Source organism: Carica papaya, chromosome 8 (genome assembly GCF_054855325.1).
Source record: "Carica papaya isolate Zhongbai chromosome 8, ASM5485532v1, whole genome shotgun sequence".
NCBI lineage: Eukaryota > Viridiplantae > Streptophyta > Magnoliopsida > Brassicales > Caricaceae > Carica > Carica papaya.
In genome coordinates this window covers 18,534,006-18,561,105 of record NC_142316.1, presented here as the reverse complement: position 1 = coordinate 18,561,105, position 27,100 = coordinate 18,534,006, and the positions used below count along the sequence as shown (strand labels likewise).

At 46.7% G+C, this 27,100-nt stretch overlaps 11 non-coding genes and 39 pseudogenes across 11 annotated transcripts; all 50 read left to right on the top strand.

The window, feature by feature from the left end:
* The first annotated feature begins 116 nt into the window (after nt 1-116).
* Nucleotides 117-235, top strand: LOC148247731 (5S ribosomal RNA; annotated as a pseudogene).
* Nucleotides 236-796: 561 nt separating this feature from the next.
* On the top strand, nt 797-914 carry LOC148247730 (5S ribosomal RNA; annotated as a pseudogene).
* An 885-nt stretch (nt 915-1,799) lies between these two features.
* On the top strand, nt 1,800-1,918 carry LOC148247729 (5S ribosomal RNA; annotated as a pseudogene).
* A 205-nt stretch (nt 1,919-2,123) lies between these two features.
* On the top strand, nt 2,124-2,242 carry LOC148247728 (5S ribosomal RNA; annotated as a pseudogene).
* Nucleotides 2,243-3,102: 860 nt separating this feature from the next.
* LOC148247727 (5S ribosomal RNA) lies at nt 3,103-3,221 on the top strand (annotated as a pseudogene).
* A 209-nt stretch (nt 3,222-3,430) lies between these two features.
* LOC148247726 (5S ribosomal RNA) lies at nt 3,431-3,549 on the top strand (annotated as a pseudogene).
* Nucleotides 3,550-4,081: 532 nt separating this feature from the next.
* LOC148247725 (5S ribosomal RNA) lies at nt 4,082-4,200 on the top strand. Its single transcript, XR_015814263.1, has one exon. It is a non-coding gene; the product is annotated as a 5S ribosomal RNA (ribosomal RNA).
* Nucleotides 4,201-4,404: 204 nt separating this feature from the next.
* On the top strand, nt 4,405-4,523 carry LOC148247724 (5S ribosomal RNA; annotated as a pseudogene).
* Nucleotides 4,524-5,087: 564 nt separating this feature from the next.
* On the top strand, nt 5,088-5,206 carry LOC148247723 (5S ribosomal RNA; annotated as a pseudogene).
* Nucleotides 5,207-5,769: 563 nt separating this feature from the next.
* Nucleotides 5,770-5,888, top strand: LOC148247722 (5S ribosomal RNA; annotated as a pseudogene).
* A 202-nt stretch (nt 5,889-6,090) lies between these two features.
* Nucleotides 6,091-6,209, top strand: LOC148247721 (5S ribosomal RNA; annotated as a pseudogene).
* Nucleotides 6,210-6,770: 561 nt separating this feature from the next.
* On the top strand, nt 6,771-6,888 carry LOC148247720 (5S ribosomal RNA; annotated as a pseudogene).
* Nucleotides 6,889-7,092: 204 nt separating this feature from the next.
* Nucleotides 7,093-7,211, top strand: LOC148247719 (5S ribosomal RNA; annotated as a pseudogene).
* A 209-nt stretch (nt 7,212-7,420) lies between these two features.
* Nucleotides 7,421-7,539, top strand: LOC148247718 (5S ribosomal RNA; annotated as a pseudogene).
* A 561-nt stretch (nt 7,540-8,100) lies between these two features.
* Nucleotides 8,101-8,219, top strand: LOC148247717 (5S ribosomal RNA; annotated as a pseudogene).
* A 558-nt stretch (nt 8,220-8,777) lies between these two features.
* On the top strand, nt 8,778-8,896 carry LOC148247716 (5S ribosomal RNA; annotated as a pseudogene).
* Nucleotides 8,897-9,101: 205 nt separating this feature from the next.
* On the top strand, nt 9,102-9,220 carry LOC148247715 (5S ribosomal RNA; annotated as a pseudogene).
* A 561-nt stretch (nt 9,221-9,781) lies between these two features.
* On the top strand, nt 9,782-9,899 carry LOC148247714 (5S ribosomal RNA; annotated as a pseudogene).
* Nucleotides 9,900-10,102: 203 nt separating this feature from the next.
* LOC148247713 (5S ribosomal RNA) lies at nt 10,103-10,221 on the top strand (annotated as a pseudogene).
* Nucleotides 10,222-11,097: 876 nt separating this feature from the next.
* On the top strand, nt 11,098-11,216 carry LOC148247712 (5S ribosomal RNA; annotated as a pseudogene).
* An 881-nt stretch (nt 11,217-12,097) lies between these two features.
* LOC148247711 (5S ribosomal RNA) lies at nt 12,098-12,216 on the top strand (annotated as a pseudogene).
* Nucleotides 12,217-12,425: 209 nt separating this feature from the next.
* On the top strand, nt 12,426-12,544 carry LOC148247710 (5S ribosomal RNA; annotated as a pseudogene).
* A 209-nt stretch (nt 12,545-12,753) lies between these two features.
* On the top strand, nt 12,754-12,872 carry LOC148247709 (5S ribosomal RNA). The gene has a single exon (XR_015814749.1). It is a non-coding gene; the product is annotated as a 5S ribosomal RNA (ribosomal RNA).
* A 566-nt stretch (nt 12,873-13,438) lies between these two features.
* Nucleotides 13,439-13,557, top strand: LOC148247708 (5S ribosomal RNA). The gene has a single exon (XR_015814586.1). It is a non-coding gene; the product is annotated as a 5S ribosomal RNA (ribosomal RNA).
* Nucleotides 13,558-13,763: 206 nt separating this feature from the next.
* LOC148247707 (5S ribosomal RNA) lies at nt 13,764-13,882 on the top strand. Its single transcript, XR_015815961.1, has one exon. It is a non-coding gene; the product is annotated as a 5S ribosomal RNA (ribosomal RNA).
* A 1,271-nt stretch (nt 13,883-15,153) lies between these two features.
* On the top strand, nt 15,154-15,272 carry LOC148247706 (5S ribosomal RNA; annotated as a pseudogene).
* Nucleotides 15,273-15,839: 567 nt separating this feature from the next.
* On the top strand, nt 15,840-15,958 carry LOC148247705 (5S ribosomal RNA). The gene has a single exon (XR_015814504.1). It is a non-coding gene; the product is annotated as a 5S ribosomal RNA (ribosomal RNA).
* A 206-nt stretch (nt 15,959-16,164) lies between these two features.
* Nucleotides 16,165-16,283, top strand: LOC148247704 (5S ribosomal RNA). The gene has a single exon (XR_015814565.1). It is a non-coding gene; the product is annotated as a 5S ribosomal RNA (ribosomal RNA).
* Nucleotides 16,284-17,196: 913 nt separating this feature from the next.
* LOC148247703 (5S ribosomal RNA) lies at nt 17,197-17,315 on the top strand (annotated as a pseudogene).
* An 835-nt stretch (nt 17,316-18,150) lies between these two features.
* Nucleotides 18,151-18,269, top strand: LOC148247702 (5S ribosomal RNA; annotated as a pseudogene).
* A 205-nt stretch (nt 18,270-18,474) lies between these two features.
* Nucleotides 18,475-18,593, top strand: LOC148247701 (5S ribosomal RNA; annotated as a pseudogene).
* A 561-nt stretch (nt 18,594-19,154) lies between these two features.
* On the top strand, nt 19,155-19,273 carry LOC148247700 (5S ribosomal RNA; annotated as a pseudogene).
* A 206-nt stretch (nt 19,274-19,479) lies between these two features.
* Nucleotides 19,480-19,598, top strand: LOC148247699 (5S ribosomal RNA; annotated as a pseudogene).
* A 206-nt stretch (nt 19,599-19,804) lies between these two features.
* On the top strand, nt 19,805-19,923 carry LOC148247698 (5S ribosomal RNA). The gene has a single exon (XR_015815038.1). It is a non-coding gene; the product is annotated as a 5S ribosomal RNA (ribosomal RNA).
* A 559-nt stretch (nt 19,924-20,482) lies between these two features.
* LOC148247697 (5S ribosomal RNA) lies at nt 20,483-20,600 on the top strand (annotated as a pseudogene).
* A 205-nt stretch (nt 20,601-20,805) lies between these two features.
* Nucleotides 20,806-20,924, top strand: LOC148247696 (5S ribosomal RNA). The gene has a single exon (XR_015814447.1). It is a non-coding gene; the product is annotated as a 5S ribosomal RNA (ribosomal RNA).
* Nucleotides 20,925-21,484: 560 nt separating this feature from the next.
* LOC148247695 (5S ribosomal RNA) lies at nt 21,485-21,603 on the top strand (annotated as a pseudogene).
* Nucleotides 21,604-22,162: 559 nt separating this feature from the next.
* On the top strand, nt 22,163-22,280 carry LOC148247694 (5S ribosomal RNA; annotated as a pseudogene).
* Nucleotides 22,281-22,485: 205 nt separating this feature from the next.
* LOC148247693 (5S ribosomal RNA) lies at nt 22,486-22,604 on the top strand (annotated as a pseudogene).
* Nucleotides 22,605-23,165: 561 nt separating this feature from the next.
* LOC148247692 (5S ribosomal RNA) lies at nt 23,166-23,283 on the top strand (annotated as a pseudogene).
* A 205-nt stretch (nt 23,284-23,488) lies between these two features.
* On the top strand, nt 23,489-23,607 carry LOC148247691 (5S ribosomal RNA; annotated as a pseudogene).
* A 560-nt stretch (nt 23,608-24,167) lies between these two features.
* Nucleotides 24,168-24,285, top strand: LOC148247690 (5S ribosomal RNA; annotated as a pseudogene).
* A 6-nt stretch (nt 24,286-24,291) lies between these two features.
* Nucleotides 24,292-24,410, top strand: LOC148247689 (5S ribosomal RNA). Its single transcript, XR_015815210.1, has one exon. It is a non-coding gene; the product is annotated as a 5S ribosomal RNA (ribosomal RNA).
* A 204-nt stretch (nt 24,411-24,614) lies between these two features.
* LOC148247688 (5S ribosomal RNA) lies at nt 24,615-24,733 on the top strand. Its single transcript, XR_015814633.1, has one exon. It is a non-coding gene; the product is annotated as a 5S ribosomal RNA (ribosomal RNA).
* Nucleotides 24,734-24,938: 205 nt separating this feature from the next.
* LOC148247687 (5S ribosomal RNA) lies at nt 24,939-25,057 on the top strand (annotated as a pseudogene).
* A 205-nt stretch (nt 25,058-25,262) lies between these two features.
* LOC148247686 (5S ribosomal RNA) lies at nt 25,263-25,381 on the top strand (annotated as a pseudogene).
* Nucleotides 25,382-25,587: 206 nt separating this feature from the next.
* On the top strand, nt 25,588-25,706 carry LOC148247685 (5S ribosomal RNA; annotated as a pseudogene).
* Nucleotides 25,707-25,913: 207 nt separating this feature from the next.
* LOC148247684 (5S ribosomal RNA) lies at nt 25,914-26,032 on the top strand (annotated as a pseudogene).
* A 561-nt stretch (nt 26,033-26,593) lies between these two features.
* LOC148247683 (5S ribosomal RNA) lies at nt 26,594-26,712 on the top strand. The gene has a single exon (XR_015815875.1). It is a non-coding gene; the product is annotated as a 5S ribosomal RNA (ribosomal RNA).
* Nucleotides 26,713-26,917: 205 nt separating this feature from the next.
* LOC148247682 (5S ribosomal RNA) lies at nt 26,918-27,036 on the top strand (annotated as a pseudogene).
* Nucleotides 27,037-27,100: the final 64 nt, after the last annotated feature.

Below are 27,100 nucleotides of genomic sequence, written 5' to 3'. Positions count from 1 at the left end.
CATTTTAATCGATATTAGAACGAGAAGAAGAGATGAAGTGTGAACGCACAAGGAAACAAATGACGGAGGGGGAAGAAAGGAGAAGGAGTATATGTATTTGCAGCGCGGAATTAAACAGGTGCGATCATACCAGAACTAAAGCTCCGGATCCCATCAGAACTCCGCAGTTAGGTGTGCTTGGGCGAGAGTAGTACTCGGATGGGTGACCACTTGGGAAGCCCTCGTGTTGCACCTTTTTTTTCTCGGATGGGTTGTTCAACGTTACGCGCGAATGGAATTATAAACCGCTGGTTCATTTGCAAAGGTGAGTCACGGTGCCGGGGCATATTATTTGATATTAGAACGAGAAAGAGAGGTGCAGAGTGCACGCACAAGGAAACAAATGATGGGTGGGGGGATGGGAGGAGAAAGAGTGTATGTATTTGCAGTGCATAATGAAACATGAGGGATCATACCAGCACTAATGCAACGGATTCTATCAGAACTCCGCAGTTAAGGGTGTTTGGGCGAGAAAAGTACTCGGATGGGTGACCTCCTGCGAAGTCCTTATATTTCACCCATTTTCTTGGGAGGTCCTCATGTTGCACCCATCTTTTTGCAGATGATTCTTTCGACGTTACGCGCGACTTGATTTATGGTCCGCAGGTTTATTCGCAAATGTGAGTCACGGCGCCGTGGCATTTTACTTGATATTAGAACGAGTACGGGAGGTGCAGTGCACACGCACAAGGAAACAAATAACGGGAGGAGGAAGAAAAGAGAAGGAGTGTATGTATTTGAAGCGCAAAATTAAACAAGTGGCATCATACCAGCACTAATGTACTGGATCCCATCAGAACTCTGCAGTTAAGGGTGCTTGGGCGAGAGTAGTACTCGGATGGGTGACCTCTTGGGAAGTCCTCGTATCGCAATAATTTTTTTTCAGATGGGTCGTTGGACATTACGCGGGACTGGAACTATGGTCCGCTGGTTTATACGCAAATGTGAGTCAAGAATCAGGGGCATTTTAATCGATATTCGAACGAGAATGAGAGGTGCAGTGTGAACGCACAGGGAAACAAATGATGGGAGGGGGGTAGGGAAGAAGGAGTGTATATATTTTCAGCGCGAAATTAAACAGGTGCGGTCACACTAGCACTAGTGCCCCGGAACCCATCAGAACTTCGCAGTTAAGTGTGTTTTGGCGAAAGTAGTACAATGATGGGTTACCTCCTGGGAAGTTCTCGTGTTGCACCCATTTTTTTTTTTCAGATGTGCCGTTCGACGTTACTTGCGACTTTAATTACGGTCCGCAGATTTATTCGTAAGTGTGAGTCACGGCGCTGTGGCATTTTACTTGATATTTGAACGAGAACGAGAGGTGCAGTGCGCATGCACAAGGAAACAAATGACGGGAGGGGGAAGAAAGGAGATGGAGTTTATGTATTTGCAGCGCGAAATTAAACTGGTGCGATCATACCAGCACTAATGCAACGAATTCTATCAGAACTACGTATGTAAGGGTGCTTGGGCGAGAGTTGTACTAGCAAGGGTTACCTCCTACGAAGTCCTTATATTTCACCCATTTTCTTGTGAAGTCCTCGTGTTGCACCCATTTTTTTGCAGATGATTCTTTCGACGTTACGCGCGACTTGAATTATGGTCCTCAGGTTTATTCGCAAATGTGAGTCACGGCACTGTAGCTATTTACTTGATATTAAAACGAGAACGGGAGGTGCAGTGCGCACGCACAAGGAAACAAATGACGGGAGGGGGAAGAAAAGGGAATGAATTTATGTATTTACAGCGCAAAATTAAATAGGTGCGATCATACCAGCACTAATGCACCGGATCCCATCAGAACTCCGCAGGGAAGTGTGCTTGGGCGAGATTAGTTCTCGGATGGGTGACCTCTTGGGAAGTCCTTGTGTCGCACCAATTTTTTTTCAGACAGGTCGTTCGACGTTACGCGCTTCTGGAACTAGGGTCCGCTGGTTTATACGCAAATGTGAGTCAAGAAGCAGGGGCATTTTAATTGATATTAGAACGAGAATGAGAGGTGAAGTGTGAACGCACAAGGAAACAAATGACGGGAGGGGGAAGAAATGAGAAGGAGTGTATGTATTTGAAGCACGAAATTAAACAGGTGCGATCATACCAGCACTAAAGCTCCGAATCCCATAAGAACTCCGCAGTTAAGTGTGCTTGGGCGAGAGTAGTACTCGGATGGGTCACCACCTGGGAAGCCCTCGTGTTGCACCTATTTTTTTTCGGATGGGTTGTTCGACGTTACGCGCGAATGGAATTATAAACCGCTGGTTCATTTGCAAAGGTGAGTCACGATGCCGGGGCATATTACTTGATATTAGAACGAGAAAGAGAGATGCAGAGTGCACGCACAAGGAAACAAATGACGGGAGGGGGTTGGAAGGAGAAAGAGTGTATGTATTTGCAGTGCAGAATGAAACATGAGGGATCATATCAGCACTAATGCAACGGATTCTATCAGAACTCCGCAGTTAAGGGTGCTTGGGTGAGAAAAGTACTCGGATGGGTGACCTCCTGCGAAGTCCTTATATTTCACCCATTTTCTTTGGTGGTCCTTGTGTTGCACCCATCTTTTTGCAGATGATTCTTTCAACGTTACGCGCGACTTGATTTATAGTCCGCAGGTTTATTCGCAAATGTGAGTCATGGCGCCGTTGCATTTTACTTGATATTAGAACGAGTACGGGAGGTGCAGTGCGCACGCACAAGGAAATAAATAACGGGATGAGGAAGAAAAGAGAGGGAGTGTATGTATTTGAAGCGCAAAATTAAACAAGTGGCATCATACCATCAGAACTCTGCAGTTAAGTGTGCTTTGGCGAGAGTAGTACTCGGATGGGTGACCTCTTGGGAAGTCCTCGTATCGCAACAATTTTTTTTCAGATGGGTCGTTCGACGTTACGCGCGACTGGAACTATGGTCCGCTTGTTTATACGCAAATGTGAGTAAAGAATCAGGGGCATTTTAATCGATATTAGAACGAGAAGGAGAGGTGCAGTGTGAACGCACAAGGAAACAAATGATTGGAGGGGGGAGGGAAGAAGGAGTGTATGTATTTGCAGCGCAAAATTAAACAGGTGCGATCATACCAGCACAAATGCACCGGATCCCATCAGAACTCCGCAGTTAAGTGTGCTTTGGTGAAAGTAGTATAATGATGGGTTACCTCGTGGGAAGTTCTCGTGTTGCACCCATTTTCTTTTTTTCAGATGTGCCGTTCGACGTTACGCGCGACTTTAATTATGGTCCGCAGATTTATTCGCAAATGTGAGTCACGGCGCCGTGGCATTGTACTTGATATTTGAACGAGAACGAAAGGTGCAGTGCGCACGCACTTGGAAACAAATGACGGGAGGGGGAAGAAAGGAGAAGGAATTTATGTATTTGCAGCTCGAAATTAAACAGATTCGATCGTACTAGCACTAATGCACCGGATCCCATCAGAACTCCGCAGTTAATTGTGCTTGGGCGAGAGTAATACTCGGATGGGTGACCTCCTGAGAAGTCCTCGTGTCGCACTAATTTTTTTTTCAGACGGGTCGTTCGACGTTACGCGTGACTGGAACTAGGGTCCACTGGTTTATACGCAAATGTGAGTGAAGAAGCAGGGGCATTTTAATCGATGTTAGAACGAGAAGGAGAGATGCAGAGTGCACGCACAAGGAAACAAATGACTGGAGGGGGGATGGAGGGAGAAAAAGTGTATGTATTTGCAGCACAGAATGAAACATGAGCAATCATACCAGCACCAATGCAACTGATTCTATCAGAACTCCACAAGTTAAGGGTGCTTGGGCGAGAGTAGCACTAGGATGGGTGACCTCCTGCGAAGTCCTTATATTTCACCTATTTTTTTGCAGATAATTCTTTCGACGATAAGCGCGACTTAAATTATGGTCCTCAGGTTTATTCGCAAATGTGAGTCACGGCACCGTAGCATTTTATTTGATATTAGAACGAGCACGGTAGGTGCAGTGCGCACGCACAAGGAAAGAAATTACGGGAGGGGGAAGAAAGGAGAAGGATTTTATGTATTTGCAGCGCGGAATTAAACAGGTGCGATCATACCAGCACTAATGCACCGGATCCCATCAGAACTCCGCAGTTAAGTGTGCTTGGGCGAGAGTAGTACTCGGATGGGTGACCTCTTGGGAAGTCCTCGTATCGCAACAATTTTTTTTCAGATGGGTCGTTCAACGTTACGCGCTACTGGAACTATGGTCCGCTGGTTTATACGCAAATGTGAGTCAAGAATCTGGAGAATTTTAATCGATATTAGAACGAGAAGGAGAGGTGCAGTGTGAACGCACAAGGAAACAAATGATGGGAGGGGGGGAGGGAAGAAGGAGTGTATGTATTTTCAGCACGAAATTAAACAGGTGCGGTCACACCAGCACAAATGCACCGGATCCCATCAGAACTCCGCAGTTAAGTGTGCTTTGGCGAAAGTAGTACAATGATGGGTTACCTCCTGGGAAGTTCTTGTGTTGCACCCATTTTCTTTTTTTCAAATGTGCCGTTCGACGTTACGCGCGACTTTAATTATGGTCCGCAGATTTATTCACAAATGTGAGTCACGGCGCCGTGGGATTTTACTTGATATTTGAACAAGAACGAGAGGTGCAGTGCGCACGCACAAGGAAAAAAATCATGGGAGGGGGAAGAAAGGAGAAGGAGTTTATGTATTTGCAGCGCGAAATGAAACAGGTGCGATCATACCAGCACCAATGCAACGGATTCTATCAGAACTCCGCAAGTTAAGGGTGCTTGGGCGAGAGTAGCACTAGGATGGGTGACTTCCTGCGAAGTCCTTATTTTTCACCCATTTTTTTAGGAAGTCCTCTTGTTGTACCTATTTTTTTGCAGATGATTCTTTCGACGATACGCGCGACTTGAATTATGGTCCACAGGTTTATTCGCAAATGTGAGTCACGGCACCGTAGCATTTTACTTTACATTAGAACGAGCACGAGAGGTGCAGTGCTCACGCACAAGGAAACAAATGATGGGAGGGAGAAGAAAGGAGAAGGAGTTTATGTATTTGCAGCGCGGAATTAAACGGGAGCGATCATACCAGCACTAATGCACCGGATCCCATCAGAACTCCGCAGTTAAGTGTGCTTTGGCGAAAGTAGTACAATGATGGGTTACCTCCTGGGAAGTTCTAGTGTTACACCCATTTTCTTTTTTTCAGAAGTGCCGTTCGACGTTACGCGCGACTTTAATTATGGTCCGCAGATTTATTCGCAAATGTGAGTCACGGCGCCGTGGCATTTTACTTGATATTTGAACGAGAAGGAGAGGTGCAGTGTGAACGCACAAGGAAACAATTGATGGGAGGGGGAGGGAAGGAGAAGGAGTGTATGTATTTTCAGCACGAAATGAAACAGGTGCGATGAAACCAGCACAAATGCAACGGATTCTATCAGAACTCCGTAGGTAAGGGTGCTTGGGCGAGAGTAGTACTACCATGGGTTACCTCCTGCGATGTCCTTATATTTCACCAATTTTCTTGTGAAGTCCTCGTGTTGCACCCATTTTTTTGCAGATGATTCTTTCGACGTTACGCATGACTTGAATTATGGTCCTCAGCTTTATTCGCAAATGTGAGTCACGGCGCTGTAGCGTTTTACTTGATATTAGAACGAGAATGGGAGGTGCAGTGCGCACGCACAAGGAAACAAATGACGGGAGGGGGAAGAAAGGGGAATGAGTTTATGTATTTGCAGCGCAAAACTAAACAGGTGCAATCATACCAGCACTAAAGCCCCGGATCCCATCCGAACTCCGCAGTTAAGTGTGCTTGGGCGAGATTAGTACTCGGATGGTTGATCTCCTTGGAAGTCCTCGTGTCGCACAAATTTTTTTTCAGACGGGTCGTTCGACGTTACGCGCGTCTGGAACTAGGGTCTCCTGGTTTATACGCAAATGTGAGTCAAGAAGCAGGGGCAATTTAATTGATATTAGAACGAGAATGAGAGGTGAAGTGTGAACGCACACGGAAACAAATGACGGGAGGGGGAAGAAAGGAGGAGTGTATGTATTTGCAGCGCGAAATTAAACAGGTGCGATCATACCAGCACTACAGCCCCGGATCCCATCAGAACTCCGCAGTTAAGTGTGCTTGGGCGAGAGTAGTACTCGGATCGGTGACCACCTGGGAAGCCCTCATGTTGCACCTATTTTTTTTCAGATGGGTTGTTCGACGTTACGCGCGAATGGAATTCTAAACCGCTTGTTCATTTGCAAAGGTGAGTCACGGCGCCGTGGCATTTTACTTGATATTTGAACGAGAAGGAGAGGTGCAGTGCGCACGCACAAGGAAACAAATGACGGGACGGGGGATGGAAGGAGAAAGAGTGTATGTATTTGCAGTGCAGAATGAAACATGAGGGATCGTACCAGCACTAATGCAACGGATTCTATCAGAACTCCACAGTTAAGGGTGCTTGGGCAAGAAAAGTACTCGGATGGGTGACCTCCTGCGAAGTCCTTATATTTCACCCATTTTCTTGGGAGGTCCTCGTGTTGTACCCATCTTTTTACAGATGATTCTTTCGACGTTACGCGCGAATAGAATTATAAACCGTTGGTTCATTTGCAAAGGTGAGTCACGGCGCCGTGGCATTTTACTTAATATTAGAACGAGTACGGGAGGTGCAGTGCGCACGCACAAGGAAACAAATGACGGGAGGAGGAAGAATAGAGAAGGAGTGTATGTATTTGAAGCGCAAAATTAAACAAGTGGCATCATACCAGCACTAATGTACTTGATCCCATCAGAACTCTGCAGTTAAGTGTGCTTAGGCGAGAGTAGTACTCGGATGGGTGACCTCTTGGGAAGTTCTCGTATCGCAACAATTTTTTTTCAGATGGGTCGTTCGACGTTACGCGCGACTGGAACTATGGTCTGCTGGTTTCTACGCAAATGTGAGTCAAGAATCAGGGGCATTTTCATCGATGTTAGAACGATAAGGAGAGGTGCAGTGTGAACGCGCAAGGAAACAAATGATGGGAGGGGGGGAGGGAAGAAGGAGTGAATGTATTTTCAGCACGAAATTAAACAGGCGCGGTCACACCAGCACAAATGCACCGGATCCCATCAGAACTCCGCAGTTAAGTGTGCTTTGGCGAAAGTAGTACAATGATGGGTTACCTCCTGGGAAGTTCTCGTGTTGCGCCGATTTTCTTTTTTTCAGATGTGCCGTTCGACGTTACGCGCAACTTTAATTATGGTCCGCAGATTTATTCGCAAATGTGAGTCACGGCGCCGTGGTATTGTACTTGATATTTGAACGGGAACGAGAGGTGCAGTGCGCACGCACAAGGAAACGAATGACGGGAGGGGGAAGAAAGGAGAAGGAATTTATGTATTTGCAGCGCGAAATTAAACAGGTGCGATCATACCAGCACTAATGCACCGGATCCCATTAGAACTCCGCAGTTAAGTGTGCTTGGGCGAGAGTAGTACTCAAATGGGTGACCTCCTGGGAAGTCGTCGTGACGCACTATTTTTTTTTTCAGACGGGTCGTTCGATGTTACGCGCGACTGGAACTAAGGTCCCCTGGTTTATACGCAAATATGAGTCAAGAAGCAGGGGCATTTTAATCGATATTAGAACGAGAAGGAGAGATGCAGAGTTCACGCACAAGGAAACAAATGACAGGAGGGGGGATGGAGGGAGAAAAAGTGTATGTATTTGCAGCGTAGAATAAAACATGAGCAATCATACCAGCACCAATCCAACGGATTCTATCAGAACTCCGCAAGTTAAGGGTGTTTGGGCGAGAGTAGCACTAGGATGGGTGACCTCCTGCGAAGTCCTTATATTTCACCCATTTTCTCAGGAAGTCCTCATGTTGCATACATTTTTTTGCAGATGATTCTTTCGACGATACGCGCGACTTGAATTATGGTCCTCAGGTTTATTCGCAAATGTGAGTCACGAAATCGTAGCATTTACTTTATATTAGAACGAGTACGGGAGGTGCAGTGCGCACGCATAAGGAAACAAATGACGAGATGGGGAAGAAAGGAGAAGGAGTTTATGTATTTGCAGCGCAGAATTAAACGGATACGATCATACCACCACTAATGCACCGGATCCCATCATAACTCCGCAGTTAAGTGTGCTTGGCCGAAAGTAGTACTCGGATGGGTGACCTCCTGGGAAGTCCTCGTGTCGCACCAATTTTTTTTAGACGGGTTGTTCGACGTTACGTGCGACTGGAACTGGGGTCCGCTGGTTTATACGCAAATGTGAGTCAAGAAGCAGGGCCATTTTAATCGATATTAGAACGAGAAGGAGAGGTGCAGTGTGAACGCACAAGGAAACAATTGATGGGAGGGGGAGGGAAGGAGAAGGAGTGTATGTATTTTTAGCACGAAATGAAACAGGTGCGATCATACCAGCACTAATGCAACGGATTCTATCAGAACTCCGTAGGTAAGGGTGCTTGGGCGAGAGTAGTACTAGCATGGGTTACCTCCTGCGAAGTCCTTATATTTCACCCATTTTCTTGTGTAGTCCTCGTGTTGCACCCATTTTTTTGCAGATGATTCTTTCGACGTTACGCGCGACTTGAATTATGGTCCTCAGGTTTATTCACAAATGTGAGTCACGAAGCTGTAGCATTTTACTTGATATTAGAACGAGAACAGGAGGTGCAGTGCGCACGCACAAGGAAACAAATGACGGGAGGGGGAAGAAAGGGGAATGAGTTTATGTATTTGCAGCGCGAAATTAAACAGGTGCGATCATACCAGCACTAATGCACCGGATCCCATTAGAACTCCGCAGTGAAGTGTGCTTGGGCGAGATTAGTCCTCGGATGGGTGACCTCCTGGTAAGTTCTCGTGTCGCACCAATTTTTTTTGAGACGGGTCGTTCGACGTTACGCGCGTCTGGAACTAGGGTCCGCTGGTTTATACGCAAATGTCAGTCAAGAAGCAGGGGCATTTTAATCGATATTAGAACGAGAATGAGAGGTGAAGTGTGAACGCACAAGGAAACAAATGACGGGAGGGGGAAGAAAGGAGAAGGAATGTATGTATTTGCAGCGCGAATTTAAACAGGTGCGATCATACCAGCACTAAAGCCCCGGATCCCATCAGGATTCCGCAGTTAAGTGTACTTGGGCGAGAGTAGTACTCGGATGGGTGACTACTTGGGAAGCCCTTGTGTTGCACCTATTTTTTTTCGGATGGGTTGTTCGACGTTACGCGCGAATAAATTTAAAACCCGCTGGTTCATTTGCAAAGGTGAGTCACGGCGCCGTGGCATTTTACTTGATATTTGAACGAGAACGAGAGGTGCAGTGCGCACGCACAAGGAAACAAATGACGGGACGGGGGATGGAAGAAGAAAGAGTGTATGTATTTGCAGTGCAGAATGAAACATGAGGGATCATACCAGCACTAATGCAACGGATTCTATCAGAACTCCGCAGTTAAGGGTGCTTGGGCGAGAAAAGTACTCGGATGGGTGACCTCCTGCGAAGTCCTTATATTTTACCCATTTTCTTGGGAGGTCCTCGTGTTGCACCCATCTTTTTGGAGATGATTCTTTCGACGTTACGCGCGAATAGAATTATAAACCGCTAGTTCATTTGCAAAGGTGAGTCACGGCGCCGTGGCATTTTACTTGATATTAGAACGACTACGGGAGGTGCAGTGCGCACGCACAAGGAAACAAATGACGGGAGGAGGAAGAAAAGAGAAGGAGTGTGTGTATTTGAAGCGCAAAATTAAACAAGTGGCATCATACCAGCACTAATGCACTTGATCCCATCAGAACTATGCAGTTAAGTGTGCTTGGGCGAGAGTAGTACTCGGATGGGTGACCTCTTGGGAAGTTCTCGTATCGCAACAATTTTTTTTCAGATGGGTCGTTCGACGTTACGCGCGACTGGAACTATGGTCCGCTGGTTTATACGCAAATGTGAGTCAAGAATCAGGGGCATTTTCATCGATGTTAGAATGAGAAGGAGAGGTGCAGTGTGAACGCACAAGGAAACAAATGATGGGAGGGGGGAGGGAAGAAGTAGTGTATGTATTTTCCGCACGAAATTAAACAGGTGCGGTCACACCAGCACAAATGCACCGGATCCCATCAGAACTCCACAGTTAAGTGTGCTTTGGCGAAAGTAGTACAATGATCGGTTACCTCCTGGGAAGTTCTCGTGTCGCACCCATTTTCTTTTTTTCAGATGTGCCGTTCGACGTTACACGCGACTTTAATTATGGTCCGCAGATTTATTGGCAAATGTGAGTCACGGCGCCGTGGCATTTTACTTGATATTTGAATGAGAACGAGAGGTGCAGTGCGCATGCACAAGGAAACGAATGACGGGAGGGGAAAGAAAGGAGAAGGAGTTTATGTATTTACAGCGCGAAATTAAACAGGTGCGATCATACCAGCACTAATGCACCGGATCCCATTAAGTGTTCTTGGGCGAGAGTAGTACTCGGATGGTTGACCTCCTGGGAAGTCCTCGTGTCGCACTAATTTTTTTTTTCAGACGGGTCGTTCGACGTTACGCGCGACTGAAACTAGGGTCCATTGGTTTATACGCAAATGTGAGTCAAGAAGCAGGGGCATTTAATCGATATTAGAAAGAGAAGGAGAGATGCAGAGTGCACGCACAAGGAAACAAATGACGGGAGGGGGGATGGAGGGCGAAAAAGTGTATGTATTTGCAGCGCAGAATGAAACATGAACAATCATACCAGCACCAATGCACCGGATTCTATCAGAACTTTGCAAGTTAAGGGTGTTTGGGCGAAAGTAGCACTAGGATGGGTGACCTCCTGCGAAGTCCTTATATTTCACCCATTTTCTTAGGAAGTTCTCGTGTTGCACCCATTTTTTTGCAGATGATTCTTTCGACGATACGCACGACTTGAATTATGGTCCTCAGGTTTATTCGCAAATGTGAGTCATGACACCGTAGCATTTTACTTGATATTAGAACGAGCACGGGAGGTGCAGTGCTCACGCACAAGGAAACAAATGACGGGAGGGGGAAGAAAGGGCATGGAGTTTATGTATTTGCAGAGCGGAATTAAACGGGTGCGATCATACCAGCACTAATGCACCGGATCCCATCAGAACTCCACAGTTAATTGTGCTTGGGTGAGAGTAGTACTCGGATGAGTGACCTCCTGGGAAGTCCTCGTGTCGCACCAATTTTTTTTCAGACGGGTCGCTCGACGTTACGCGCGACTGAAACTAGGGTCCGCTGGTTTATACGCAAATGTGAGTCAAGAAGAAGGGGCATTTTAATCGATATTAGAACGAGAAGGAGAGGAGCAGTGTGAACGCACAAGGAAACAATTGATGGGAGGGGGAGGGAAGGAGAAGGAGTGTATGTATTTTCAGCCCGAAATGAAACAGGTGCAATCATACCATCACTAATGCAACGGATTCTATCAGAACTCCGTAGGTAAGGGTGCTTGGGCGAGAGTAGTACTAGCATGGGTTACCTCCTGCGAAGTCCTTATATTTCACCCATTTTCTTGGGAGGTCCTCGTGTTGCACCCTTCTTTTTGCAGATGATTCTTTCGACGTTACGCGCGACTTGATTTATGTTCCACAGGTTTATTTACAAATGTGAGTCACGGCGCCGTGGCATTTTACTTGATGTTAGAACGAGTACGGGAGGTGCAGTGCGCACGCACAAGGAAACAAATGACGGATGAGGAAGAAAAGAGAATGAGTGTATGTATTTGAAGCGCAAAATTAAACAAGTGGCATCATACCAGCACTAATGCACTGGATCCTATCAGAACTCTACAGTCAAGTACGCTTTGGCGAGAGTAGTACTCGGATGGGTGACCTCTTGGGAAGTCCTCGTATCGCAACAATTTTTTTTAGATGGGTCGTTCGACGTTATGCGCAACTGGAACTATGGTCCGCTGGTTTATACGCAAATGTGAGTCAAGAATCAGGGGCATTTTAATCGATATTAGAACGAGAAGGAGAGGTGCAGTGTGAACGCACAAGGAAACAAATGACGGGAGGGGGAAGAAAGGAGAAGGAGTGTATGTATTTTCAGCACGAAATTAAACAAGTGCGGTCACACCAGCACAAATGCACCGGATCCCATCAGAACTCCGCAGTTAAGTGTGCTTTGGCGAAAGTAGTATAAAGATGGGTTACCTCCTGGGAGGTTCTCGTGTTGCACCCATTTTCTTTTTTTCAGATGTGCCATTCGACGTTACGCGCGAATTTAATTATGGTCCGCAGATTTATTCGCAAATGTGAGTCACGGCGCCGTTGCATTTTACCTGATATTTGAACGAGAACGAGAGGTGCAGTGCGCACACACAAGGAAACAAATGACGGGAGGGGGAAGAAAGGAGAAGGAGTTTATGTATTTGCAGCGCGAAATTAAACAGGTGCGATCATACCAGCATAAATGCAGCGGATCCTATCAGAACTCCGCAGTTAAGTGTGCTTTGGTGAAAGTAGTGCAATGATGGGTTACCTCGTGGGAAGTTCTTGTGTTGCACCCATTTTCTTTTTTTCAGATGTGTCGTTCGACGTTACGCGCAACTTTAATTATGGTCCACAGATTTATTCGCAAATGTGAGTCACGGCGCCGTGGCATTTTACTTGATATTTGAACCCGAACGAGAGGTGCAGTGCGCACGCACAAGGAAACAAATGATGGGAGGGGGAAGAAAGGGGAAGGAATTTATCTATTTGCAGCGCAAAATTGTTTAGGTGCGATCATACCAGCACTAATGCACTGGATCCCATCAGAACTCCGTAGTTAAGTGTGCTTGGGCGAGAGTAGTACTCAGATGGGTGACCTCTTGGGAAGTCCTCGTGTCGCACTAATTTTTTTTTTAGACTGGTCGTTCGACGTTACGCGCGACTGGAACTAGGGTCCCCTGCTTCATACGCAAATGTGAGTCAAGAAGCAGGGGCATTTTAATCGATATTAGAACGAGAAGGAGAGATGCATAGTGCACGCACAAGGAAACAAATGACGGGAGAGGGGATGGAGGGAGAAAAAGTGTATGTATTTGCGGCGCAGAATGAAACATGAGCAATCATACCAGCACCAATGCGACAGATTCTATTAGAACTCTGCAAGTTAAGGGTGCTTGGGCGAGAGTAGTACTAGCATGGGTATCCTCCTGCGAAGTCCTTATATTTCACTCATTTTCTTGTGAAGTCCTCGTGATGCACCCATTTTCTTTTTTTCAGATGTGTCGTTCGACGTTACGCGCGACTTTAATTATGGTCCCCAAATTTATTCGCAAATGTGAGTCACGGCGCCGTGGCATTTTACTTGATATTTGAACGAGAACGAGAGGTGCAGTGCGCACGCACAAGGAAACAAATGACGGAAGGGGGAAGAAAGGAGACGGAGTTTATGTATTTGCAGCGCAAAATTAAACCGGTGCGATCATACCAGCACTAATGCACCGGATCCCATCAGAACTCCGCAGTTAAATGTGCTTGGGCGAGATTAGTACTCGGATGGGTGACCTCACGGGAAGTCCTCGTGTCGCACTAATTTTTTTTTCAGATGGGTCGTTCGACGTTACGCGTGTCTGGAACTAGGGTCCGCTGGTTTATACGCAAATGTGAGTCAAGAAGCAGGGGCATTTTAATCGCTATTAGAACAAGAATGAGAGGCGAAGTGTGAACGCACAAGGAAACAAATGACGGGAGGGGGAAGAAAGGAGAAGGAGTGTATGTATTTACAGCAGAAAATTAAACAGGTGCGATCATACCAGCACTAAAGCTCCGGATCCCATCAGAACTCCGCAGTTTAGTGTGCTTGGGCGAGGGTAGTACTCGGATGGGTGACCACCTGGGAAGCCCTCGTGTTGCACCTATTTTTTGTCGGATGGGTTGTTCGACGTAACGCGCGAATGGAATTATAAACCGCTGGTTCATTTGCAAAGGTGAGTCACGGTGCCGGGGCATATTACTTGATATTAGAACGAGAAAGAGAGATGCAGAGTGCACGCACAAGAAAACAAATGACGGGAGATGGGATGGAATGAGAAAGAATGTATGTATTTGCAGTGCGGAATGAAACATGAGGGATCATACCAGCACTAATACAACGGATTCTATCAGAACTCCGCAGTTAAGGGTGCTTGGGCGAGAAAAGTACTCGGATGGGTGACCTCCTGCGAAGTCCTTATATTTCACCCATTTTCTTGGGAGATCCTCGTGTTGCACCCATCTTTTTGCAGATGATTCTTTCGACGTTACGGGCGACTTGATTTATGGTCCGCAAGTTTATTCGCAAATGTGAGTCACGGCGCCGTGGCATTTTACTTGATATTAGAAGAAGTACGGGAGGTGCAGTGCGCACGCACAAGGAAACAAATGACGGGAGGAGGAAGAAAAGAGAAAGAGTGTATGTATTTGAAGTGCAAAATTAAACAAGTGGCATCATACCCGCACTAATGCACTGGATCCAATCAGAACTCCGTAGGTAAGGGTGCTTGGGCGAGAGTAGTACTAGCATGGGTTACCTCCTGCGAAGTCCTTATATTTCACCCATTTTCTTGCGAAGTCCTCGTGATGCACCCATTTTCTTTTTTTCAGATGTGCCATTCAACGTTATGCGCGACTTTAATTATGGTCCGAAGATTTATTCGCAAATGAGAGTCACGGCGCCGTGGCATTTTACCTGATATTTGAACGAGAACGAGAGGTGCAGTGCGCACGCACAAGGAAACAAATGACGGGAGGGGGGATGGAAGGAGAAAGAGTGTATGTATTTGCAGTGCAGAATGAAACATGAGGGATCATACCATCACTAATGCAACGGATTCTATCAGAACTCCGCAGTTAAGGGTTCTTGGGCGAGAAAAGTACTCGGATGGGTGACCTCCTACGAAGTCCTTATATTTCACCCATTTTCTTGGGAGGTCCTCGTGTTGCACCCATCTTTTTGCATATGATTCTTTCGACGTTACGCGCTGCTTGATTTATGGTCCGCAGGTTTATTTGCAAATGTGAGTCACGGCGCCGTGGCATTTTACTTGATATTAGAACGAGTACGGGAGGTGCAGTGCGCACGCACAAGGAAACAAATGATGGGAGGGGGGAGGGAAGAAGGAGTGTATGTATTTTTCGCACGAAATTAAACAGGTGCGGTCACACCAGCACAAATGCTCTGGATCCCATCAGAACTCCGCAGTTAAGTGTGCTTTGGCGAAAGTAGTACAAAGATGGGTTACCTCCTGGGAGGTTCTCGTGTTACACCCATTTTCTTTTTTTCAGATGTGCCGTTCGACGTTACGCGCGACTATAATTATGGTCCGCAGATTTATTCGCAAGTGTGAGGCACGGCGCCGTGGCATTTTACTTGATATTTGAACGAGAAGGAGAGGTGCAGTGTGAACGCACAAGGAAACAATTGATGGGAGGAGGAGGGAAGGAGAAGGAGTGTATGTATTTTCAGCACGAAATGAAACAGGTGCGATCATACCAGCACTAATGCATCAGATTCTATCAAAACTCCGTAGGTAAGGGTGCTTGGGCGAGAGTAGTACTAGCGTGGGTTACCTCCTGCGAAGTCCTTATATTTCACCCATTTTCTTGTGAAGTCCTCGTGATGCACCCATTTTCTTTTTTTCAGATGTGTCGTTCGACGTTACACGCGACTTTAATTATGGTCCACAAATTTATTCGCAAATGTGAGTCACGGCACCGTGGCATTTTACTTGATATTTGAACGAGAACGAGAGGTGCAGTGCGCACGCACAAGGAAACAAATGACGGGAGGGGGAAGAAAGGAGACGGAGTTTATGTATTTGCAGCGCAAAATTAAACCTGTGCGATCATACCAGCACTAATGCACCGGATCCCATCAGAACTCCGCAGTTAAGTGTGCTTGGGCGAGATTAGTACTCGGATGGGTGACCTCACGGGAAGTCCTCGTGTCGCACTAATTTTTTTTTCAGACGGGTCGTTCGACGTTACGCGCGTCTGGAACTAGGGTCCGCTGGTTTATACGCAAATGTGAGTCAAGAAGCAGGGGCATTTTAATCGCTATTAGAATGAGAATGAGAGGTGAAGTGTGAACGCACAAGGAAACAAATGACGGGAGGGGGAAGAAAGGAGAAGGAGTGTATGTATTTACAGCAGAAAATTAAACAGGTGCGATCATACCAGCACTAAAGCTCCGGATCCTATCAGAACTCTGCAGTTAAGTGTGCTTGGGCGAGGGTAGTACTCGGATGGGTGACCACCTGGGAAGCCCTCGTGTTGCACCTATTTTTTTTCGGATGGGTTGTTCGACGTTACGCGCGAATGGAATTATAAACCGCAGGTTCATTTGCAAAGGTGAGTCACGGTGCCGGGGCATATTACTTGATATTAGAACGAGAAAGAGAGATGCAGAGTGCACGTAAAAGGAAACAAATGACGGTAGGGGGGATGGGAGGAGAAAGAGTGTGTGTATTTGCAGTGCAGAATGAAACATGAGGGATCATACCAGCACTAATGCAACGGATTCTATCAAAACTCCGCAGTTAAGGGTGCTTGGGCGAGAAAAGTACTCGGATGGGTGACCTCCTGCGAAGTCCTTATATTTCACCCATTTTCTTGGGAGATCCTCGTGTTGCACCCATCTTTTTGCAGATGATTCTTTCGACGTTACGGGCGACTTGATTTATGGTTCGCAGGTTTATTCGCAAATGTGAGTCAAGAAGCAGGGGCATTTTAATCGATATTAGAACGAGAAGGAGAGGTGCAGTGTGAACGTACAAGGAAACAATTGATGGGAGGGGGAGGGAAGGAGGAGGAGTGTATGTATTTTCAGGGCGAAATGAAATAGGTGCGATCATACCACACTAATGCAATGGATTCTATCAGAACTTTGTAAGTAAGGGTGCTTGGGCGAAAGTTCTACTAGCATGGGTTACCTCCTGCGAAGTCCTTATATTTCACCCATTTTCTTGTGAAGTCCTCGTGTTGCACCCATTTTTTTGCAGATGATTCTTTCGACGTTACGCGCGACTTGAATTATGGTCCTCAGGTTTATTCGCAAATGTGGGTCACGGCGCTGTACCATTTTACTTGATATTAAAACGAGAACGGGAGGTGCAGTGCGCACGCACAAGGAAACAAATGACGGGAGGGGGAAGAAAGGGGAATGAGTTTATGTATTTGCAGCGCGAAATTAAACAGGTGCTATCATACCAGTACTAATGCACCGGATCCCATCAGAACTCCGCAGTTAAGTGTGCTTGGGCGATATTAGTACTCGAATGGGTGACCTCCTGGGAAATCCTCGTGTCTCACCAATTTTTTTTCAGACGGGTCGTTCGACGTTACGCGCGTCTGGAACTAGGGTCCGCTGGTTTATACGCAAATGTGAGTCAAGAACCAGGGGCATTTTAATCGATATTAGAACGAGAAGGAGAGATGAATTGTGAACGCACAAGGAAACAAATGAAGGAGGGGGAAGAAAGGAGAAGGAGTGTATGTATTTGCAGCGTGGAATTAAACAGGTGCGATCATACCAGCACTAAAGCCCCGGATCCCATCAGAACTCCGCAGTTAGGTGTGCTTGGGCGAGAGTAGTACTCGGATGGGTTGTTCGACGTTACACGCGAATGAAATTATAAAACGCTGGTTCATTTGCAAAGGTGAGTCACGGTGCCGGGGCATATTACTTGATATTAGAACGAGAAAGAGAGATGCAGAGTGCACGCACATGGAAACAAATGACGGGAGGGGGGATGGGAGGAGAAAGAGTGTATGTATTTGCAGTGCAGAATGAAATATGAGGGATCATACCAGCACTAATGCAACGGATTCTATCAGAACTCTGCAGTTAAGGGTGCTTGGGCGAGAAAAGTACTCGGATGGGTGACCTCCTGCGAAGTCCTTATATTTCACCCATTTTCTTGGGAGGTCCTCGTGTTGCACCCATCTTTTTGCAGATGATTCTTTCGACGTTACGCACGACTTGATTTATGGTCCGCAGGTTTATTCGCAAATGTGAGTCACGGCGCCGTGGCATTTTACTTGATATTAGAACGGGTACGGGAGGTGCAGTGCGCACGCACAAGGAAACAAATGACGGGAGGGGGAAGAAAAGAGAAGGAGTGTATGTATTTGCAGCGCAAAATTAAACAGGTGCGATCATACCATCACTAATGCACCGGATCCCATCAGACCTCCGCAGTCAAGTGTGCTTGGGCGAGAGTAGTACTCGGATGGGTGACCTCCTAGGAAGTCCTCGTGTCGCAACAATTTTTTTTCAGACGGGTCTTTCGACGTTACGCGCGTCTGGAACTAGGGTCCGCTGGTTTATACGCAAATGTGAGTCAAGAAGCAGGGGCATTTTAATCGATATTAGAATGAAAATGAGAGGTGAAGTGTGAACGCACAAGGAAACAAATGACGGGAGGGGGAAGAAAGGAGAAGGAGTGTATGTATTTGCTGCGCAAAATTAAACAGGTGCGATCTTACCAGCACTAAAGCTCCGGATCCCATCAGAACTCCGCAGTTAATTGTGCTTGGGCGAGCGCAGTACTCGGATGTGTGACAACTTGGGAAGCCCTAGTGTTGCACCTATTTTTTTTTAAAATGGGTTGTTCGACGTTACGCGCGAATGGAATTATAAACCGCTGGTTCATTTGCAAAGGTGAGTCACGGTGCCGGGGCATATTACTTGATATTAGAATGAGAAAAAGAGATGCAGAGTGCACGCACAAGGAAATAAATGACGGGAGGGGGGATGGGAGGAGAAAGAGTGTGTGTATTTGCAGTGCAGAATGAAACATGAGGGATCATACCAGCACTAATGCAACGGATTCTATCAGAACTCCGCAGTTAAGGGTGCTTGGGCGAGAAAAGTACTCGGATGGGTGACCTCCTGCAAAGTCCTTATATTTCACCCATTTTCTTGGGAGGTCTTCGTGTTGCACCCATCTTTTTGCAGATGATTCTTTCGACGTTACGCGCGACTTGATTTATGGTCCGCAGGTTTATTCGCAAATGTGAGTCACGGCGCCGTGGCATTATACTTGATATTAGAACGAGTACGGGAGGTGCAGTGCGCACGCACAAGGAAACAAATGACGGGAGGGGGAAGAAAAGAGAAGGAGTGTATGTATTTGCAGCGCGAAATTAAACAAGTGCCATCATACCAGCACTAATGCACCGGATCCCATCAGAACTCCGCAGTTAAGTGTGCTTGGGCGAGAGTGGTACTCGGATGGGTGACCTCCTGGGAAGTCCTCGTGTCGCAACAATTTTTTTTCAGACGGGTCGTTCGACGTTACGCGCAACTGGAACTATGGTCCACTTGTTTATACGCAAATGTGAGTCAAGAATCAGGGGCATATTAATCGATATTAGAACGAGAAAAAGAGGTGCAGTGTGAACGCACAAGGAAACAAATGATGGGAGTGGGGAGGGAAGGAGAAGGAGTGTTTTTATTTTCAGCACGAAATTAAACAGGTGCTATCACACCAGCACAAATACATCGGATCCCATCAGAACTCCGCAGTTAAGTGTGCTTTGGCGAAAGTAGTACAAGGATGGGTTACCTTCTGGGAAGTTCTCGTGTTGCACCCATTTTTTTTTCAGATGTGCCATTCGACGTTACGCGCGACTTTAATTATAGTCCGCAGATTTATTCGAAAATGTGAGTCACTGCGCCGTGGCATTTTACTTGATATTTATACGAGAACGAGAGGTGCAGTGCGCGCGCACAAGGAAACAAATGACGGGAGGGGGAAGAAAAGAGAAGCAGTGTATGTATTTGCAGCGCGAAATTAAACAGGTGCGATCATACCAGCACTAATGCACCGGATCCCATCAGAACTCCGCAGTTAAGTGTGCTTGGGCGAGAGTGGTACTCGGATGGGTGACCTCCTGGGAAGTCCTCGTGTCGCAACAATTTTTTTTCAGACGGGTCGTTCGACGTTACGCGCGACTTGAACTAGGTTCCGCTGGTTTATACGCAAATGTGAGTCAAAAAGAAGGGGCATTTTAATCGATATTAGAACGAGAAGGAGAGGTGCAGTGTGAACGCACAAGGAAACAAATTATGGGAGGGGGAGGGAAGGAGAATGAGTGTATGTATTTTCAGCACGAAATGAAACAGGTGCGATCATACCAGCACTAATGCAACAGATTCTATCAGAACTCCGTAGGTAAGGGTGCGTGGGCGAGAGTAGTACTAGCATGGGTTACCTCCTGCGAAGTGCTTATATTTCACCCACTTTCTTGTGAAGTCCTCGTGTCGCACCAATTTTTTTTCAGACGGGTCGTTCGATGTTACGCTCGTCTGGAACTAGGGTCCGCTGGTTTTAACGCAAATTTGAGTCAAGAAGCAGGGGCATTTTAATCGATATTAGAACGAGAATGAGAGGTGAAGTGTGAACGCACAAGGAAATAAATGACGGGAGGGGGAAGAAAGGAGAAGGAGTGTATGTATTTGCAGCGCGAAACTAAACAGGTGCGATCATACCAGCACTAAAGCCCCAGATCCCATCAGAACTCCGTAGTTAAGTGTGCTTGGCGAGATTAGTACTCGGATGGTTGACCTCCTGGGAAGTCCTCGTGTCGCACCAATTTTTTTTCAGACGGGTCGTTCGACGTTACGCGTGTCTGGAACTAGGGTCCGCTGGTTTATATGCAAATGTGAGTCGAGAAGTAGGGGCATTTTAATCGAAATTAGAACGAGAATGAGAGGTAAAGTGTGAACGCACAAGGAAACAAATGACGGGAGGGGGAAGAAAGGAGAAGGAGTGTATGTATTTGCAGCGCGAAATTAAACAGGTGCGATCATACCAGCACTAAAGCTTCGGATCCCATCAGAACTCCGCAGTTAAGTGTGCTTGGGCGAGAGTAGTACTCGGATGGGTGTCCACCTGGGAAGCCCTCGTGTTGCACCTTTTTTTTTTCGGATGGGTTGTTCGACATTACGCGCGAATGGAATTATAAACCGCAGGTTCATTTGCAAAGGTGAGTCACGGTGCCGGGGCATATTACTTGATATTAGAACGAGAAAGAGAGATGCAGAGTGCACGTAAAAGGAAACAAATGACGGTAGGGGGGATGGGAGGAGAAAGAGTGTGTGTATTTGCAGTGCAGAATGAAACATGAGGGATCATACCAGCACTAATGCAACGGATTCTATCAGAACTCCGCAGTTAAGGGTGCTTGGGCGAGAAAAGTACTCGGATGGGTGACCTCCTGCAAAGTCCTTATATTTCACCCATTTTCTTGGGAGGTCCTCGTGTTGCACCCATCTTTTTGCAGATGATTCTTTCGACGTTACGCGCGACTTGATTTATGGTCCGCAGGTTTATTCGCAAATGTGAGTCACGGCGCCGTGGCATTATACTTGAAATTAGAACGTGTACGGGAGGTGCAGTTCGCACGCACAAGGAAACAAATGACGGGAGGGGGAAGAAAAGAGAAGGAGTGTATGTATTTGCAGCGCGAAATTAAACAGGTGCGATCATACCAGCACTAATGCACCGGATCCCATCAGAACTCCGCAGTTAAGTGTGCATGGGCGAGAGTGGTACTCGAATGGGTGACTTCCTGGGAAGTCCTCGTGTCGCAACAATTTTTTTTCAGACGGATCGTTCGACGTTACGCGCGACTTGAACTAGGGTCCGCTGGTTTATACGCAAATGTGAGTCAAAAAGAAGGGGCATTTTAATCGATATTAGAACCAGAAGGAGAGGTGCAGTGAGAACGCACAAGGAAATAAATTATGGGAGGGGGAGGGAAGGAGAATGAGTGTATGTACTTTCAGCACGAAATGAAACAGGTGCGATCATACCAGCACTAATGCAACAGATTCTATCAGAACTTCGTAGGTAAGGATGCTTGGGCGAGAGTAGTGCTTGCATGGGTTACCTCCTGCGAAGTGCTTATATTTCACCCATTTTCTTGTGAAGTCCTCGTGTCGCACCAATTTTTTTTCAGACGGGTCGTTCGACGTTACGCTCGTCTGGAACTTGGGTCCGCTGGTTTATACTCAAATGTGAGTCAAGAAGCAGGGGCATTTTAATCGATATTAGAACGAGAATGAGAGGTGAAGTGTGAACGCACAAGGAAACAAATGACGGGAGGGGGAAGAAAGGAGAAGGAGTGTATGTATTTGCAGCGCGAAACTAAACAGGTGCGGTCATACCAGCACTAAAGCCCCGGATCCCATCAGAGCTCCGCAGTTAAGTGTGTTTGGCGAGATTAGTACTCGGATGGTTGACCTCCTGGGAAGTCCTCGTGTCGCACCAATTTTTTTTCAGACGGGTCGTTCGACGTTACGCGCGTCTGGAACTAGGGTCCGCTGGTTTATACGCAAATGTGAGTCGAGAAGCAGGGGCATTTTAATCGAAATTAGAACGAGAATGAGAGGTAAAGTGTGAACGCACATGGAAACAAATGACGGGAGGGGGAAGAAAGGAGAAGGAGTGTATGTATTTGCAGCGCGAAATTAAACAGGTGCGATCATACCAGCACTAAAGCTCCGGATCCCATCAGAACTCCGCAGTTAAGTGTGCTTGGGCGAGAGTAGTACTCGGATGGGTGTCCACCTCGGAAGCCCTCGTGTTGGACCTATTTTTTTTTCGGATGGGTTGTTCGACGTTACGCGTGAATGGAATTATAAATCGCAGGTTCATTTGCAAAGGTGAGTCACGGTTCCGGGGCATATTACTTGATATTAGAACGAGAAAGAGAGATGCAGAGTGCACGCAAAAGGAAACAAATGACGGGAGGGAGGATGGGAGGAGAAAGAGTGTATGTATTTGCAGTGCAGAATGATACATGAGGGATCATACCAGCACTAATGCAACGGATTCTATCAGAACTCCGCAGTTAAGGGTGCTTGGGCGAGAAAAGTACTCGGATGGGTGACCTCCTGCGAAGTCCTTATATTTCACCCAATTTCTTGGGAGGTCCTCGTGTTGCACCCATCTTTTTGCAGATGATTCTTTCGACGTTACGCTCGTCTGGAACTAGGGTCCGCTGGTTTATACGCAAATGTGAGTCAAGAAGCAGGGGCATCTTAATCGATATTAGAACGAGAATGAGAGGTGAAGTGTGAACGCACAAGGAAACAAATGACGGGAGAGGGAAGAAATGAGAAGGAGTGTATGTATTTGCAGCGCGAAACTAAACAGGTGCGATCATACCAGCACTAAAGCCTCGGATCCCATCAGAACTCCGCAGTTAAGTGTGCTTGGCGAGATTAGTACTTGGATGGTTGACCTCCTGGGAAGTCCTCGTGTCGCACCAATTTTTTTTCAGATGGGTCGTTCGACGTTACGCGCGTCTGGAACTAGGGTCCGCTGGTTTATACGCAAATGTGAGTCGAGAAGCAGGGGCATTTTAATCGAAATTAGAACGAGAATGAGAGGTAAAGTGTGAACGCACAAGGATACAAATGACGGGAGGGGGATGAAAGGAGAAGGAGTGTATGTATTTGTAGCGCGAAATTAAACAGGTGCGATCATACCAGCACTAAAGCTCCGGATCCCATCAGAACTCCACAGTTAAGTGTGCTTGGGCCAGAGTAGTACTCGGATGGGTGTCCACCTGGGAAGCCCTCCTGTTGCACCTATTTTTTTTTCGGATGGGTTGTTCGACGTTACGCGCGAATGGAATTATAAACCGCAGGTTCATTTGCAAAGGTGAGTCACGGTGCCGGGGCATATTACTTGATATTAGAACGAGAAAGAGAGATGCAGAGTGCACGCAAAAGGAAACAAATGACGGGAGGGAGGATGGGAGGAGAAAGAGTGTATGTATTTGCAGTGCAGAATGAAACATGAGGGATCATACCAGCACTAATGCAACGGATTCTATCAGAACTCCGGAGTTAAGGGTGCTTGGGCGAGAAAAGTACTCGGATGGGTGACCTCCTGCGAAGTCCTTATATTTCACCCATTTTCTTGGGAGGTCCTCGTGTTGCACCCATCTTTTTGCAGATGATTCTTTCGACGTTACGCGTGACTTGATTTATGGTCCGCAGGTTTATTCGCAAATGTGAGTCACGGCGTCGTGGCATTTTACTTGATATTAGAACGAGTACGGGAGGTGCAGTGCGCACCACAAGAAACAAATGACGGGAGGAGGAAGAAAAGAGAAGGAGCGTATGTATTTGAAGCACAAAATTAAACAAGTGGCATCATACCAGCAATAATGCACTGGATCCCATCAGAACTCTGCAGTTAAGTGTGCTTGGGCGAGAGTAGTACTCGGATGGGTGACCTCTTGGGAAGTCCTCGTATCGCAACAATTAAACAGGTGCGATCACACCAGCACTAATGCACCGGATCCCATTAGAACTCCGCAGTGAAGTGTGCTTGGGCGAGATTAGTACTCGGATGGGTGACCTCCTGGGAAGTCCTCGTGTCGCACCAATTTTTTTCAGACGGGTCGTTCGACGTTACGCGCGTCTGGAACTAGGGTCCACTGGTTTATACGCAAATGTGAGTCAATAAGCAGGGGTATTTTAATCGATATTAGAACAAGAATGAGAGGTGAAGTGTGAACGCACAAGGAAACAAATGACGGGAGGGGGAAGAAAGGAGAAGGAGTGTATGTATTTGCAGTGCGAAATTAAATAGGTGCAATCATACCAGCACTAAAGCTCCGGATCCCATCAGAACTCCGCAGTTAAGTGTGCTTGGGCGAGAGTAGTACTCGGATGGGTGACCACTTGGGAAGCCCTCGTGGTGCACCTATTTTTTTTCGGATGGGTTGTTCGACGTTACGCGCGAATGGAATTATAAACCACTGGTTCATTTGCAAAGGTGAGTCACAGTGCCGGGGCATATTACTTGATATTAGAACGAGAAAAAAAGATGCAGAGTGCACGCACAAGGAAACAAATGACGGGAGGGGGAAGAGAGGAGAAGGAGTTTGTGTATTTGCAGCGCGAAATTAAACAGGTGCGATCGTACCAGCACTATTGCAACCGATCCCATCATAACTCCGCAGTTATGTGTGCTTGGGCGAGAGTAGTACTCGAATGGGTGACCACTTGGGAAGTACTCGTGTTGCACCCATTTTTTTGCAAATGATTTTTTAGACGTTACACACGACTTGAATTTTGGTCCTCAGGTTTATTCGCAAATGTGAGTCACGGCGTCGTAGCATTTTACTTGATATTAAAACGAGCACGGGAGGTGCAGTGTGCACGCACAAGGAAACAAATGACGGGTGGGGTAAGAAAGGAGAAGGAGTTTATGTATTTGCAGCGCGAAATTAAACGGATGCGATCATACCAGCACTAATGCAACAGATCCCATCATAACTCTGCAGTTAAGTGTGCTTGGGGGAGAGTAGTACTCGAATTGGTGACCTCCTGGGAAATTCTCGTGTCGCACAAATTTTTTTTCAGACGGGTCGTTCGACGTTACGCGCAACTGGAACTATGGTCCACTTGTTTATACGCAAATGTGAGTCAAGAAGTAGGGGCATATTAATCGATATTAGAACGAGAAAAAGAGGTGCAGTGTGAACGCACAAGGAAACAAATGATGGGAGGGGGGAGGGAAGGAGAAGGAGTGTTTTTATTTTCAGCACGAAATTAAACAGGTGCTATCACACCAGCACAAATACACCGGATCCCATCAGAACTCCGCAGTTAAGTGTGCTTTGGCGAAAGTAGTACAAGGATGGGTTACCTTCTGGGAAGTTCTCGTGTTGCACCCATTTTTTTTTTCAGATGTGCCATTCGACGTTATGCGCGACTTTAATTATAGTCCGCAGATTTATTCGAAAATGTGTGTCACTGCGCCGTGGCATTTTACTTGATATTTATACGAGAACGAGAGGTGCAGTGCGCACGCACAAGGAAACAAATGACGGGAAGGGGAAGAAAGGAGAAGGAGTGTACGTATTTGCAGCGCGAAATTAAATAGGTGCCATCATACCAGCACTAATGCACCGTATCCCATCAGAACTCAGCAGTTAAGTGTGCTTGGGCGGGAGTAGTACTCGGATTGGTGACCTCCTGGGAGGTCCTCGTGTTGCACCCATTTTTTTTCGGATGGGTCGTTCGACGTTACGCGCGAATGCAATTATAAACCGCTTGTTCATTCGCAAAGGTGAGTCACGATGCTAGGGCATTTTACATGATATTAGAACGAGAAGGAGAGATGCAGAGTGCACGCACAAGGAAACAAATAACGGGAGAGGGGATGGAGGGAGAAAGAGTGTATGTATTTGCAGCGCAGAATGAAACATGAGCGATCATACCTGCACCAATGCAACGGATTCTATCAGAACTTCGCAAGTTAAGGGTGCTTGGGCGAGAGTAGCACTAGGATGGGTGACCTCATGCGAAGTCCTTATATTTCACCTATTTTCTTAGGAAGTCCTCGTGTTGCACCCATTTTTTTGCAGATGATTCTTTCGACGTTACGCGCAACTTGAATAATGGTCCTCAGGTTTATTCGCAAATGTGAGTCACGGCACCGTAGCATTTTACTTGATATTAGAACGAGCACGGGAGGTGCAGTGCGCACGCACAAGGAAACAAATGACGGGAGGGGGAAGAAAGGAGAAGGAGTTTATGTATTTGCAGCGCAGAATTAAATGGGTGTGATCATACCAGCACTAATGCACCGGATCCCATCAGAACTCCGCAGTTAAGTGTGCTTGGGCGAGAGAAGTACTCGGATGGGTGACCTCCTGGGAAGTCCTCGTGTCGCACCAATTTTTTTTCAGACGGGTCGTTCGAAGTTACGCGCGACTGGAACTAGGGTCCGCTGGTTTATACGCAAATGTGAGTCAAGAAGCAGCGGTATTTTAATCGATATTAGAACGAGAATGAGAGGTGAAGTGTGAACGCACAAGGAAACAAATGACGGGAGGGGGAAGAAAGAAGAAGGAGTGTATGTATTTGCAGCGCGAAATTAAACAGGTGCGATCATACCAGCACTAAAGCTCCGGATCCCATCAGAACTCTGCAGTTAAGTGTGCTGGGGCGAGAGTAGTACTCGGATTGGAGACCTCCTGGGTAGTCCTCGTGTCGCACTAATTTTTTTTTCAGACGGGTCGTTCGACGTTACACGCGACTGGAACTAGGGTCAACTGGTTTATAC